The sequence below is a fragment of the Camellia sinensis genome, chromosome 6 (assembly GCF_055761805.1).
Source record: "Camellia sinensis isolate YWXY chromosome 6, ASM5576180v1, whole genome shotgun sequence".
Taxonomy (NCBI): Eukaryota; Viridiplantae; Streptophyta; class Magnoliopsida; order Ericales; family Theaceae; genus Camellia; species Camellia sinensis.
The window spans coordinates 102632317-102647531 of record NC_138966.1 but is presented as its reverse complement, the minus strand read 5'-3'; the positions used below and the strand labels follow the sequence as shown (position 1 = coordinate 102647531).

General features: G+C 41.2%; 1 pseudogene across 1 annotated transcript; it reads right to left on the bottom strand.

Annotated features, from left to right (window-relative positions):
• Positions 1-234: 234 nt before the first annotated feature.
• On the bottom strand, positions 235-14650 carry LOC114307075 (endochitinase EP3-like; annotated as a pseudogene). Its single transcript, XR_014332719.1, has 4 exons — positions 14285-14650; positions 3619-3623; positions 2180-2346; positions 235-949 (listed from the first exon to the last, which is right to left on the bottom strand). The product of XR_014332719.1 is annotated as an endochitinase EP3-like (transcript).
• Positions 14651-15215: the final 565 nt, after the last annotated feature.

Sequence of the window (15215 nt, the reverse complement as noted above, 5' to 3'; positions counted from 1 at the left end):
CAATACCATACAGAGATAAGTGTTAATAATCTCACACATTTATTCTATTAATTAAGTTGGACAATCAATCCAATAGATTATTAATCCTATCATTATTACTCTGACCAATCAAACAAGCCATAAATGCCTTAGGTTGCTACTACAATATAAACTTGTGTTCACACTGTATTGGGTTGCCTATAACAAGCATGCTACTTTTGTAATGAAATATTATGAAGTGTATAGAGAAACAAATTTCTTCCCCGTCGAACAACATTGAAGTATTATTCAATTTAATAAGGAAAAAAAAAGAAAAAAAAGGAGAAGACATATATACCCTTTGATGAAATAATGCATTTGAGTTGATACCAATTATTTCGTCCCAGATCAAGTATCAAAACAAGTTCTCATAAGCCCTTCAATATTGTGTTAGTTGTACATTACATGCCAAATAAGTCAATGCTTGAATAAAGCCCTAACTTGGATGGTTCCTACTCTTTATTACTTTTAAAAACGTGCACCCATAAATTTGTAACAAAAAAAATAAATAATAAATTTTTAACAATAAAGATTATCGCCAGGCGCAACGCCAAGTTGGTTGCAGTATTCTTGGTAGTACTCAACATGAGCGTTGACTGTATTTGTGTTTCCACCATCGCATTCAAGTGCACCGTTGATGGCTCGGATTGTTTCACCAAACCCTTGGCCAGAAACTATGATAGAGTGTCCTTTGTTCATCCAATACCACAAGGCGGCCTTGAACGACACAGCTGCATCTGTTGCAACAATTTCTGGATTGTTGAGTCCATCAAAGCCAATGCTCTTTCCGGCAGGACCATAATTGTATTCCATGATAGTTGAAGTAGGCCTCTTCCATAGTAACCCTTCCCAGCTACACAGGGATATTGTGTGTTTGTCTCATCAAAGTAGTCCTTGGAGGCACCATCTATCTCTTCCATGTAGCAAAAATCTGCACAATCACACACAAAAATTATCAACTATATATGTATGCAATGGTCCTTGCACTTATGTTTGGCCACGACTAAAACAGTCATATCTTTCTTTCTGAATTTTTTGTTTGTAGTGAAATTTATTTAAATTTGTATTAGATCTTTTTTTTAGGTCTATCAAGTAGTCTAGAAGGATCTAAGAAGTTTTTAAAAACAAAATCCAAAAGAAAGTTTATTAAAAAAAATCAACTTTTTTAGTTTTTCTTTTAGTGGACCTTTTTTTAATATAGTTTTTTTACTTTTCAAATCGTCAGTCTATTGTATAGTGTAGAGTTTTTGCCTTCAGATTTTTAATTGAAAACGATAATGCTACGTAACTCAAATTTTGTGGCTTAAAAGTAGCTCAAATGGCTAAAACGACGTCGTTTTGAGTACAGAACAACATAAAAATGGCCAAAACGACGTCGTTTTGACCATTTGAGCCACTTTTGAGCCACAAAATTTGAGTTACGAGACATTTTCCAATTGAAAATTATCTTAGTTGAAATATTGTACTAAAATGGGGCCTTTAATTTTGTTGCCATAGTTTGGATTGTACTAAACAATTTTTATATGGGTAAATTATCAATAAGTCTTAATAGTTGGACTTAATTCCCATCAAGTCCTATTGAAAATAAGTCTTGATAAAATTGTCGGTAAAAACAAATTTTTTGTGATAATTTTTCATATATGTCGCTAAAAATTGACAATTAGTGACTTTTTTTTGTTATGATTTTGATAAATTGTTGCAAAAACTTATAATTAGTGACATTTTTTTATGACAAATTTTTCTTATAGAACCTATTAAACAATAAGTTCATTTATTAGGATCTACACGTAAATATCCCTTTTATATTTGTCTACTAATTACAACTATGTTAGCTACTTGTACAGAATCTATTCACATACAATTGATACAAGGATAGGACGCACATGGAACATGTGACACCTACCCTCTTCTCTCATTCCCGTGTTTCATTCTATGAGATTTGTTTTGGAAAGTAATTAAAAATTAGTTTTTTGATTTTTTTTCAACTTTTTTTTTTAATAAAAAAAAGTGTAAAAAAATAGAGATGATGTGATTTAAAATAGTCAAACTGTTAACATTTAATTCAATTGTCAAAATAGGCCTAAATTCTATGCAAATAAATTTACTAATCAAGTTATGAAATTAAGCATGCAAAAGAACAAGAGGGAGGTTAAAATCTTAAATCTAGTCTCATGCGTGACATGCGCAAAGAAAGCAACGATTTCGTGCTTAGAATCATCAACTGAACCATCCCTTCCAAAAAGAGGGTATGAATTAAGTGCCTCAAGGAACAAAGATCAAGTGTAGAAGCTCTTTCCGGCATAACTTGCATCGGCTTCACCAATTATCCTGCGAGAACCCTTACATCTCACTAAGAGGTCAATTATTTGAAAACAAGGAATGGAGCGAAGAAGTGAGAAAGGAGGTTTAAGGCCAGTGGTCCGTAGACATGGTGGGCATGGATCCTGGAGTAGGAAGGGTCAGTCAGTCATCTACACCATCTTTGTGGACGATATTCCAGACTCGATGGATCCGAGGAGGTTGCACTCCCTATTTTCCAATTTTGGTGTCATGAGGGATGTCTTCATCCCTTTTAAGAGAAGGAAAATGTCTCGCACTAGGTTCGATTTTGTCAGGTATGATTGTCCAGTTGCAGCAAAAATGGCGGTTCAAAAAACCGATGGGCTAAGTGTTGAATTGGCTACAGATTCTGGAGGTCACCCCATGTGAAAGGGGTGATCCTCATGTCAACAATGGAAGGCCACCAACCTCATGTCAACAATGGAAGGCCACCAACCATGTCAAAAGTCAAAGAATGAGGGCTCTCCCACCTACTCCTTTGTGTATAAATAGAGACGGGAGGGAGAGGATATAGACATCAGATGTGGAGCTGAGAGGTGTGAGTTGAGAGCAAAGAGAGAGAGAATTACAGAGAGTGTTGTAATTCACCATTTTGTTCAATATAGTGAATCCGCTGCCCGTGGACGTAGGCGACTTGCCGAACCACGTTAAAACTTGTGTGTTATTGCTTGTTTGAGTTCCCTGGTGTGCCCCCGATCCTCAACAATTGGTATCAGAGCTCGGGTTGCGAAAAATCGAATTTTTCCCGAAAGTGCCCAGATTTCGAAGTGCTCAAAATCCACTTTTGACCATACCAGGAGGAAGAACTCCCCGAGAGGAGTCCAAAACAGCAAAAACAGAGCCCAGAAGCTTCCAAACGCGCCCTCACGCGCTCTCTGAACAAAGCGCGTCACCCACAGTCTCAGCACGCGCCCACACGCGCCGTTAAGACAACCGGCGCGTGATACCACTCTCACGCACGCGCCCCACGCGCTGACGGAGGAAGAAGACGAGTGGGGGAAGGCGCGTGTAATACACGCGCGTGCCACGTCACCCGACACGTCAGCCACGTGTCAGCCACCTGTCAGCCACGTGTCAGCCACGTGTCAGCCCAGTCAGCCTGAGCCGCTGACCAGCCGCGTTGACCAGCCGTCAAGCCGTTGACCGCGCCGCCGATCCTCCGTTGACCGCGCCGCCTGCGCCGTTGACCGCGCCGTTGACCAGCCGTTGACGGAGAAATTATCCGGTGCATCTCAGCGCACCAGATTCTGCAGATCTGACCCGTCCAAAGTATTTTTGCCAGATCGGAGCCATTCAGAGTCCGTTTTTGACGATCCAATAGTGCTTCCCAACTATTTGGAGTATTCCGGACACATCTGTACGGTCAGTTTTTTGAATTGAAGTTTCTAGAAAATGGCAGAATCTAGAGCATCCGAGTCCGTAAGTAATCCAGCCAGTACAAGCACTTCTAGGCATTGGACCCCGGTGTCCCATGCCAAGTTCGAGGTAGAGAAGTTCGATGGAAGCAGCAACTTCGGCATGTGGAGATGCGAAGTTAAGGATATGCTTGTCCAAATGAACCTGCACTTCACTCTGGGAGACAAACCAGATGACATGGACGAGATAGAATGGGAGAGGGTGAATCTCCTGGCCTGTAGTTCCATCCGACTTTGCCTTGCAAAAGAGGAGAAGTATGCCTTTACAGAATATGATATTGCGAAGAAGCTTTGGAAGGCGCTGGAAGATAAGTTCATGACAAAGAGCATTGAGAACCGGCTCTACTTGAGGAAGAGGTTGTTTCGTTTCGACTACGTTAAAGGTATTTCGATGAACGAACACCTAAATAACTTCAACAAAATTATTACGGATTTGAAGAATTTGGATGATCATGTTGGTGATGAAGATAAAGCACTGTTATTGTTAAATTCCTTGCCTGACTCGTATGATCATCTCACTACGACTTTACTGTACGGTAAAGAGAAGATCAAGTATATTGATGTTGCAAACGCCTTGGTGAACAATGAGTTCAGAAGGAAAGATAAGTCTGCAAACAGGGACTCAACATCCGAGGCATTAACAGTCAGAGGCAGAACAAATAACAGAAGAAATACAGGGCGAGGAAAGTCTCGCTCAAAATCCAGGGGGAAACCTTCAGACAAAAGACGTCTTGCAAAAGACGAGTGTGCAGCTTGTCGCCAGAAGGGGCATTGGGCAAAAGATTGTCCAAATAAAGACAAGACAGAAGAGAAGGTGAATATTGCACGAGATGGAGATAATGATGAAGGAGGAGCCTTCACAGTTTCATCATATGGCCAGTCGGATGAATGGATAATAGATTCCGGATGTTCATTCCATATGTGTCCTAACAAGCAGTGGTTCTCGAGCTTACGAGAGTTCGATGGAGGAGTTGTGCTGATGGGCAACGACCAAGCTTGCCAGACAAAGGGGATTGGAACAATTAAACTGAAGAGCCATGATGGAACAATCAGAATTCTTGAAGATGTACGGTATGTACCAGATCTAACCAAGAATCTCATCTCAGTGGGAGTTTTAGACTCCAAAGGTTACAGAATAACCATGGAAGGTGGAGTCCTTAAAGTTGTTCGAGGAGCATTGGTTGTAATGAAGGGTACTCGACAGGGAAATTTATATTTCCTAGATGGCTCTACAGTCACAGGGAGAGTGGCTGTCTCCACCAGTTCCAGCTCAGAAGATGATGCATCAGACACTTCCAAACTTTGGCACATGCGCCTAGGGCATGTCGGTGAGAAGGCTTTACAAGGATTGGTAAAGCAAGGCCTGTTGAAAGGCGCCAAGACGGGGAAGCTTGAGTTCTGCGAGCATTGTGTATTGGGCAAGCAAACAAGAATCAAGTTTGGTACTGCAATTCACCGTACCAAAGGGATTCTAGACTACGTCCACACTGATGTATGGGGTCCTTCCAAGACTGCTTCGTTGGGAGGTAAACACTACTTTGTGTCGTTCATTGATGATTTCTCTAGAAGAGTTTGGATTTATACAATGAAACACAAAGATGAAGTCTTAGACATCTTTCTTACGTGGAAGAAGATGATTGAGACCCAGACAGGCAGACGGATCAAGAAGCTCAGATCTGACAATGGTGGAGAATATACATCAGATCCCTTCTTTGAGGTTTGCCAGAATGCAGGGATAGTGAGACATTTCACAGTTCCTGGAACACCGCAGCAGAATGGAGTTGCAGAACGCATGAACCGCACTTTGGTGGAGAAAGTCCGGTGTATGCTGACACAGTCTGGATTGAGCAAGGCATTTTGGGGCGAGGCATTGAACTATGCTCGTCATCTTGTCAACAGACTACCTACTGCAGCATTAGATGGGAAGACTCCCATGGAGGTATGGTCAGGAGTCCCAGTTACTGATTATGATCAGTTACGTATCTTTGGATGTCCAGCATATTTTCATGTTACAGAATCTAAGTTGGATCCAAGAGCCAAGAAAGCCATCTTATTGGGCTTCGGTGACGGTGTCAAGGGATACAGACTGTGGTGCCCTGAATCAAAGAAAGTTCTCATCAGAAGAGACGTTACCTTTGATGAGTCTGTAATGCTGAAGCAATCAGATCCTCAACAGAATGAGGAAGCATTGAAGAAGTCAGTGCAGGTGGAGTTTGAGACTCCAACAAAGACTAGTCAGCCAATCAACCATCCTGAAGAAGTCTCAGAGGATAGCTCTGAAGAGAGTTCAGATGAAAATGAAGATCCAGAGGCTCCGCATCAATCAGAACCCATTGCAATCAGGAAAGGGAAAAGGGTGACTAAGAAACCCAGTTGGATGACCGATATGGTAGCCTATGCACTTCCAATCATTGAAGACAATATTCCTTGCACTTTCAAAGAAGCCGTGCATAATGTAGAAAGTGTCAAATGGAAGGAGGCTATGGATGAAGAGATCGGGTCACTTCACAAGAACCAGACTTGGGAGTTGGTGCAACTTCCAAAAGGCAAGAAAGCAATTGGGTGTAAGTGGGTTTACACCAAGAAGGAAGGCATTCCAGGCAGAGACAACATCAGATTCAAAGCTAGATTGGTAGCTAAAGGCTATGCTCAGAAGGAAGGAATAGACTACAATGAGGTATTCTCACCTGTTGTGAAGCACACGTCTATTCGCATCTTGTTAGCTTTGGTTGCACAGTTTGATCTCGAGCTCGCCCAACTCGACGTCAAAACTGCCTTCTTACATGGAGATCTTGAAGAGGAGATATACATGTCCCAGCCAGATGGTTTCAAAATTGCTGGAAAAGAGAATTGGGCCTGTAAGCTGAACAAATCGTTGTACGGATTGAAGCAATCCCCGAGACAGTGGTACAAGCGATTTGATCGGTTCATGATAGAGACAGAATACACAAGAAGTCAATTTGATCATTGTGTATATTTCCGTAAGCTTCCCGACGGTTCCTTCATCTATTTGCTCTTATATGTAGATGATATGCTGATTGCATCTACGAGCAAGGTGGAGATTGACAAACTCAAGGCACAGTTAGCAAGGGAGTTTGAAATGAAGGATTTGGGAGAAGCAAAGAAAGTTCTTGGCATGGAGATCAAGAGAGACAGGAAGAAGGGCACGGTTTGTCTGACACAAACCCAGTATCTGAAAAAGGTGTTAGACAGATTTGGCATCAATGGGAAAACCAAAGCTGTAAGTACACCATTGGCCCCTCATTTCAAGCTTAGTGCTTCGTTGTCTCCACGCACAGAAGAAGAACGGAAGCATATGGCACAGGTTCCATATGCAAATGCAGTTGGTGCATTAATGTATGCTATGGTTTGTACACGGCCTGACATCTCGCATGCTGTGAGTATGGTAAGCAGGTATATGCATGATCCAGGAAAAGATCACTGGCAGGCAGTGAAATGGATCCTAAGGTACATACATGGCACGGTCAATCTGGGATTGAAGTTCGAGAGAGATAACCGACTCGGGCAGAATTTGGAAGGATATGTGGACTCAGATTATGCTGGTGACTTAGACAAACGCCGGTCAACAACAGGGTATTTATTTACGCTTGCTAAAGGGCCGGTAAGTTGGAGGTCAACGCTTCAGTCAACGGTGGCTTTGTCTACTACAGAGGCAGAGTACATGGCAGTAACGGAAGCCTTTAAAGAAGCTATTTGGCTACATGGGTTGATTGAAGACTTGGGAATTGTTCAGCAGCACGTTGAGGTGTTTTGCGACAGTCAGAGTGCCATTTGTTTGGCAAAGAACCAGGTTCATCATGCCCGCACCAAGCACATTGATGTCCGTTTCCATTTCATCCGAGAAATTGTGAATGAAGGGGATATTCTGCTTCAAAAGATTGGTACTGCAGATAATCCGGCCGATATGCTCACAAAGGTAGTTTCTGGGATCAAGTTCCAACATTGTTTGGACTTGGTCAACATCTCTCGGAACTGAGCACCTTCGGGTGCATGGCAGTGTTGATCGATCACTATGTTGGATAAGAGAATCCTCGCCAAGGTGGAGATTTGTTGAATTGGCTACAGATTCTGGAGGTCACCCCATGTGAAAGGGGTGATCCTCATGTCAACAATGGAAGGCCACCAACCTCATGTCAACAATGGAAGGCCACCAACCATGTCAAAAGTCAAAGAATGAGGGCTCTCCCACCTACTCCTTTGTGTATAAATAGAGACGGGAGGGAGAGGATATAGACATCAGATGTGGAGCTGAGAGGTGTGAGTTGAGAGCAAAGAGAGAGAGAATTACAGAGAGTGTTGTAATTCACCATTTTGTTCAATATAGTGAATCCGCTGCCCGTGGACGTAGGCGACTTGCCGAACCACGTTAAAACTTGTGTGTTATTGCTTGTTTGAGTTCCCTGGTGTGCCCCCGATCCTCAACACTAAGGTGTGATGATAAAGCTTTGAACGTCAAGATGGCCAAGTTTGGGAAGGAGGAGGTTATGAAGTATAAATCAGGACAACCAAACAATAGTAAAGATGGTAGAGGGAAGTCCATTGCTGTCCCTGTTATGCAAAGAGGGAGTTTGTCTTATGCTCAGGTACTCCGAGACGGCGAATACACGTCCAAACCATCCATAACTGTCAAGGCATTTGAAGAAGGTAATGGCTGGTTATTTGAGAGTGTGATTGTAAGGCTGAAGCCTTCTTGTTCTGTAGCTGAGTTTAAGGAGTTGGTGATCAGGGTATTGGGTGATGTTAAGTTTATAATAGGTGGGGGCAGAGATGTGGTACTTTCATTTAGCTCAGTGATGATGATGAAAGAGAAGCATAATCAAATGGAAGGTTGGATTAAGGGCTAGAGTGAATCGGAATCAGTGTGGAAACAGGGTATGGCCATTGATCAAGAAAGGATCGTGTAGCTTAGTTGCTATGGGGTGCCCCCAAACTTATGGTGCTTCAATACTTTCAGCAGTATTGGGAGACAGTTGAGGCAAGTTGTTGGGATAGATGATGACACACTGAGGCTAAAAAATTTACAGTGTGGTAAGGTGAGAATTGCTACGTTCTGTATGGAATCCATTAATGCTACCATTGTTTTAGATTGCAAAGGTATGTTCTACCCAGTAAAGATCTGTGAGGAGCAGATTGTTATCTCTAAGGTCGTAATGCAACAGTGCAGTTGTTGTCCTCACTAAAAGGAAAGAGATATCCAGAGTTCAAACAGTCAGGAGGCTGCTACAGATCGGGGTAGCTTGCAAGTGACTCGGGGGGGCGAAGTAGGAGCAATGTAGAGGTTGGTGACCAGAGAGCTGTTGACTTTGTAGTTGAGGTAGTGACGGTGGTGCCTGTGGTATTAGAGGGTGATAGAAAGGTAAAAAGTTGGCAGAGTGTCTCTGTGGTGGTGGAAACAAATAGTATGTTGGAGATGTCATGTGGTGCACGAAATGTTAGTCCTACAGTCAATTTGGTGGGCTCTATGCAAGGTGTAGGTGGTAGATTTAGGAATGTGGATGGTATATTATGCATGCCCGGCTTCATTAGAAGCATCAGTGGATCTAAGTGTAATGGGGTTGGATTAAATTTAGAGGTGGTGTTAGGCAAAGCCCAAGCCGAAAATAGGGGGAGTATTGTTAATCCAGCCCAAGGTCTTGATGGTATTAGTGGCCCAGGCAGTCTAACTAATATTGAGAATATTTTTCAATCTGGTTGTGGGGTTATGACCCAGCTCCAGATACAAACAATTAAAGATAGTGGAGTGGTTTTGGGAAAGTCTGGAGAGTGTTCTCGTTTTTCACCACAGATTAAGAAGGCTTGTAGGAAATAGAGAAGAGTAAAGGGGTGAGAAGGAAAGTTTGGAACAAGAAAAGGGGTCTGAACCTTCATAATATTATTGGCCCATAATTTAAACTTAAGAAAGGAGCAATTTGTAGGTTTGCAGTGGCTGCAGTTTCACTTTCCAGGGCAAGTGCATCCAGTAGAGGTAGAGAGTTACTCAATGAGGCTGACGCAACCTTACAGGTGGGGAGAGCTCTTGGGTTGAACTGCGAAGACAAAGAAGAGGAGGTTGCGAGTAAACTTATTGAGTTGGAGTCTTTGGACATGAAGATGGTGCAAAATAAGGGGAAGGGAGTAGTTAGTTAACTGTCTTTTCTAGAAGGCTAAGGAGAGCTATTCTTATAAATGAAGCTTTTATCATGGAATGTTAGGAGATTAGGTAGGCCTGAAAAACATAGGAAAGTCAAACAGGTGCTCAAGGAGAGGAACATAGATATGGTGCTCTTGCAAGAAACTAAACAGGAGGTAATCAATACAGAGCTTGTGAACTCCATTTGGGCTGGTGAAAAAATGGACTTTATGTCTGTTGATTCAGTAGGGGCTGCTGGTGGGTTACTCTGTATCTAGAACCCTGAGGTTTTTCAGCTCAATGAATGCTGCTGTAACCGCAATTTTATTCTTCTTGCAGGTTCGATCTTTTTTAATTTTAATTGTGTAATAGTTAATGTCTATGGACCAAATGACCCTATAGGAAGAAAAGGGGTGTGGGATATCTTTGTGAAGCTTAAAACACAATTCTTGGCCCCATGGTGCCTGGAGGGAGATTTTAATGAAATTAGAAGCATATCTTAAAGAAAATGTGGGTCTAGGAGGGATAAAAGTATGAGGGAATTCAATGATATGATAGAGCAATTAAAGGTTTCTGATCTACCAATGTATGGTAGGAAGTTTACATGGTGTAATTCACATGAGGGTGATAGATGGAGCACGATTGACAGATTTCTCTTAAATCCAGAATGGTTGAAGATCTTTAATTTCAAGCTGTGGGGTTTACCTAGAATAGTTTCTAACCATTGCCCTATTATATTGATGGAAGATGAGAGGAATTGGGGCCCTAGACCATTCAGGTTCATAAGTGCCTGGTTTTTGCATCCAAAATTTGTGTCATTTGTGGAAAAAACTTGGGCTGATCTAAATGTGATAGATTGGGCAGGGTTCAAATGTTTGGTCAAATTAAAAGCCTTAAAATCTGCTCTAAAGAAGTGCAATTTTGAGGTGCTTGGTAATGTGGAGCATAAGCTCAAAGCTAAAGACGAGGCAGCTCATGCTCTTGATCTAGTTACTGAAGATAGGGTAATATCTGCACATGAATTGGCTAGGAAGAGAGAATTGAAAGGTAAAGCTTGGCAGTTGGGTAAAATGCTGGAGAGGATGTGGTTTCAAAAGTCTAGGCTCAAATGGGCTTTATTGGGTGATAGAAATACCTCTTTTTTCCATGCTATGGCCAGGTGTAGAAGCAATAGGAATGCCTTATGCTCCATTATGGCTAGAGGAATCACCATAGAAGATCCTCTAGGTATTAAAGCTGAGGTGTTAAATAGTAACTTTTTTGGAGGACCTTGGTTGGTAAGACCCACATTGAATGGTCCTTTTAAGGCTATTGGGGATGGCCATGAGTTAGGTTTTTTGGAGGCAGATTTTTCAGAGGAAGAGATTAAATGTGCTATCAAATCTTGTGGGGGAAACAAGGCCCCTGGGCCAGATGGTTTTAATATGGGGGGTTTTTTTTTTTTCTTTCCAGAAATTTTGGAATATAGTGAAGGAGGATGTCTTGCAATTTATAAGGGACTTTCACCAAAATGCTAAGTTGGTTAGAGGGCTGAATAGTTCTTTCATAGCTTTAATTCCAAAAATTGAGAACCCTTTCAGCCTTAATGATTATAGGCCTATTAGCTTAGTGGGTTTCATGTACAAGATATTGGCTAAGGTACTATCAAATAGGTTGAAACAGGTGTTGCCAAGTATCATTAGTGACACTCAATCAGCATTCTTAAAGGGCAGAAACGTATTAGATGGTATACTTATTGCTAATGAGATTGTAGACGGATGGAAAAAGGCTAGAGGGAGTGGAATTATGCTTAACCTGGATTTTCAGAAAGCTTATGACACAGTCAATTGGGAATTTCTGTTTTCTATATTATCAAACTTTGGGTTTGGAACTAAGTGGGTGAGTTGGATGAAAGAATGTGTTGCATCTGCTAGAGTTTCTGTGTTGGTTAATGGGCTTTCAACACCAGAGTTTTGTCCATAGAGGGGTCTTCGACAGGGAGATCCATTGTCACCATTCATGTTCATCATTGTGGCTGAAGCACTCAATATTTTACTGACTAGAGCTAAAAATTTGGGTCTGATCAGAGGGGCATATGTTGGCTCCACCGGTCTTAGGATCACTCATTTACAATTTGCAGATGACACCATACTGTTTTGTGAAGCTGATGGGAGGGAAATTGTTAATATAAAAAGAATCCTCAGGTGTTCTCAAATCTTGTCAGGCCTAAGAATCAATTTCAACAAAAGTGTGGTTTGTGGGCTAGGGATTCCTAATGAGCTCGACCAAGAGTTTGCAGCAAGGCTAAATTGTAAATATCAGAATCTGCTTCTTAAGCCCAAGTAGAATTAGAACTTGGCAGCCAGTGATTGATAAGTGTAAGCAAAGACTTGCTTCTTGGAAGAGAAGATTTTCGTCCTTTGCATGTAGGTTGTCCTTGATTAAGTCTGTCCTTGCTAGCTTACCTATTTTTTTTATCTTTTACTCTTCCAGATGCCTGAGCTGGTATCAAAACAGATTGAAAGAATCCAATCTTCCTTCCTTTGGGGTGGCTCAGATCTGAGGAGGAAAATGCATTTGGTAAAATGGGAGGATGTTTCTAAAAGCAAAAGCATTGGAGGATTGGGTGTTATGAGAATTAGAATAGTGAATGTGTGCCTTCTATTGAAGTGCTGGTGGAGGTTTGGTGCAGAAGATAATTCCCTCTGGAAGGATGTAATCTGTAGAAAGTACATGGAGCTAGGTTGGAATTGGTTCCCATCCAATGATAGGGTTAGCAGGATGTCCAAGATTTGGGGTGATATTGTTAACACTGTGGCTACTAGGGCAGAGCTTCTTCAATTTTTTAGAAGTAATGCTGTTGTCAAGATTGGGGATGGTAGAAGAATAAGATTTTGGACTGACTGTTTGTCAGATGGTGTATGCCTCAGCGATGGGTTTCCTAGACTTTACTCTCTTTCAATTGACAAAGCAAGGTCTGTGTTTATGTTTCATAACTGTAGAGATAAGTTTGGGAATTAGGTCTTTAATTTTAGGAGACCCCTTTTTGCTTGAGAGGAAAAGGAGATGAGTAGATTGATTGTGCATCTCAGTAGTACTCCAGTGCTAAGGGCAAATTTTGCTGACTGTTTGAGTTGGAAAGCAGATCCATCTGGTATCTTTAGTGTTTTATTTGTCTATAATTGATTTGTATTAGGTTTTGGTCCTACCTACATGATCTTTAGATCTTTCTGGAAGGCTGTTGCACCACTAAGAGCACAATTCTTTGGATGGTTGGTTTGGAGGGGTAGAATAAAGATAGTTAGTTTCTTAAGAAGGATTAGTATCCTAAATGTCAATGTTGATGTCTACTGTGTTTTCTGTAAAGAAGTGAAGGAAACTATTAACCATATGCTACTTCTATGTCCTTTTGTATGGCTGATCTGGTCATTCTTTGTCAGGTGGTAGGGGTTGCAATGGGTTTCACCAGGAACAATTCAGAGTTTACTAAGGAGGTGGTTTGGTTGTAGATTGAGGAAAAAGGAAAAGAAGCTATAAAGTGTAATCCCATTTGCAATTTTCTAGTCCATTTGGAAATTGAGGAATGATTGTGTGTTTAATGGGGTGCAGCCTAATTTTGAAGTTCCATGTGATACCATTAAGGTGCGAATTGCCTTGTGGGTGAAGTCCTCAGATTCTTCTCTGGCTTATTTTGTCAATGATCTAGTTCATAATCTGCAACATGTGAGAAGGTGCCTGGGTTGAATCAGCAGCAACTTGCTTGGTTTAGAATCTGCTTTACCTGTTAGTGTGTATGCTGTTAGTGGTTTAGAATCTGCTTTGATGCTTAGCACTTTGCTGCTGGTATTGCTCTTGGAGTTGGTTCTGGTGTATAAAGTAGAGGTGCTATCATTGGTGACTAGTATTGCTCAACTGTGTATGCTGTTAATTTTGGTTTGATGCTTAGTACTTTGCTATTAATTTTGGCTTGACTAGTATTTTTGGTATCATAATCTGTTAATTTTGGGTATGCTATTATTGTGCTTTGATGCTTAGTACTTTGTTGCTGGTATTGCTCTTGGAGCTGGTTTTGGTTGTCTGCTGTGTAGCTCTGTTGATGCTTGCTGTTCTGCTGGTTTGCTAAGTTGGTTGTTTGGGTTTAAGGCTTTGCTCAGTTGTTATGTTGGCTGCAAATTTGGGCTGCTATGTTGGTTTAGCTCGGTTTTGCTCTGCAACTCTGGGCTACTATGTTGGTTTTAGTTTTGTTTTGGCTACTTCTTTTTGCTTTGTTTGTTGGTTTCTCACTAGCTTGGAGCTTAAGCTCAATCCATACTCCTCTTTATTAATGTATTTATCATACTTTGTATATTTTCATCAATAAAGATCCTTTTTTTTGGTTGATAAAGAAGAAGAAGAAGAAGAAGAAGAAAACCTGTGTGACAATGTCAAACACCGAGACATTGCTAGGACTCGGTGTCGCAAAACAAGGACCCTCTTGGCAGCCTGACCCACAATATGCATCGTTAGTGCCACAATACCCATATTGGCTTCAACACATATCTGATACACAACCACAGTTCTGTGCCGATATGAGCTCGGGCAGAGCTCTGGTGAGGATTCCGGCGAGGATAAATGTAAGCAGGTGATTTGTTATGGATACCATTTTTGAAGAAGTTATAGAATGGATAGAGAAGAGAAGCAAGGGTTTGATGTAAAAGTGTGGGTGTGAAAGAGGTATTTATAGTATGATATGATCTGATCTGATCAATGGGAGCACGAGGTTGGCATGTAATGGTTTGAAGTTAGATAAAGTTGGCCAAGCAACCTTCTAGAGAAAGCGTGTATATGTATGCATTTGTCGACATGGTTGACTTTGACTTCTTCAAAAGAGAATTTGTAACACCCCGAAATAATCCAACATAAATATAATGCATCAACCCATATTCACTAAATCATAATACTGTCACACAAGTGATGCCAGAAGGTTGTATTCATCACGTTCCATTACATAAATTCAAATGTGTATACAAAAGTAATTCTCACATGCGATTATACATTCATAGAAAACTAGTACATGAATCTATAGCATGTGAAATCATTTAACCAAAACAAATAAAGGCCCTCAAGGGCTTACAAGTTCCAAGACATGAGCTTGGTTACACCAAAATGGTCCATTGGACCCATACATGTTTAGCCCTTGGCTTTACAAAATTTACAACAAAAATAAAAGAGCAATCTACTCTTCACAAATATATCCATGCCCTCAACTCGGCGAGATCACTACATCTTTACCTGCACCAAAATCCCATAGGGGTGAGCATAAAGCCTAATAGAGAATCCTTACAAAGTATATA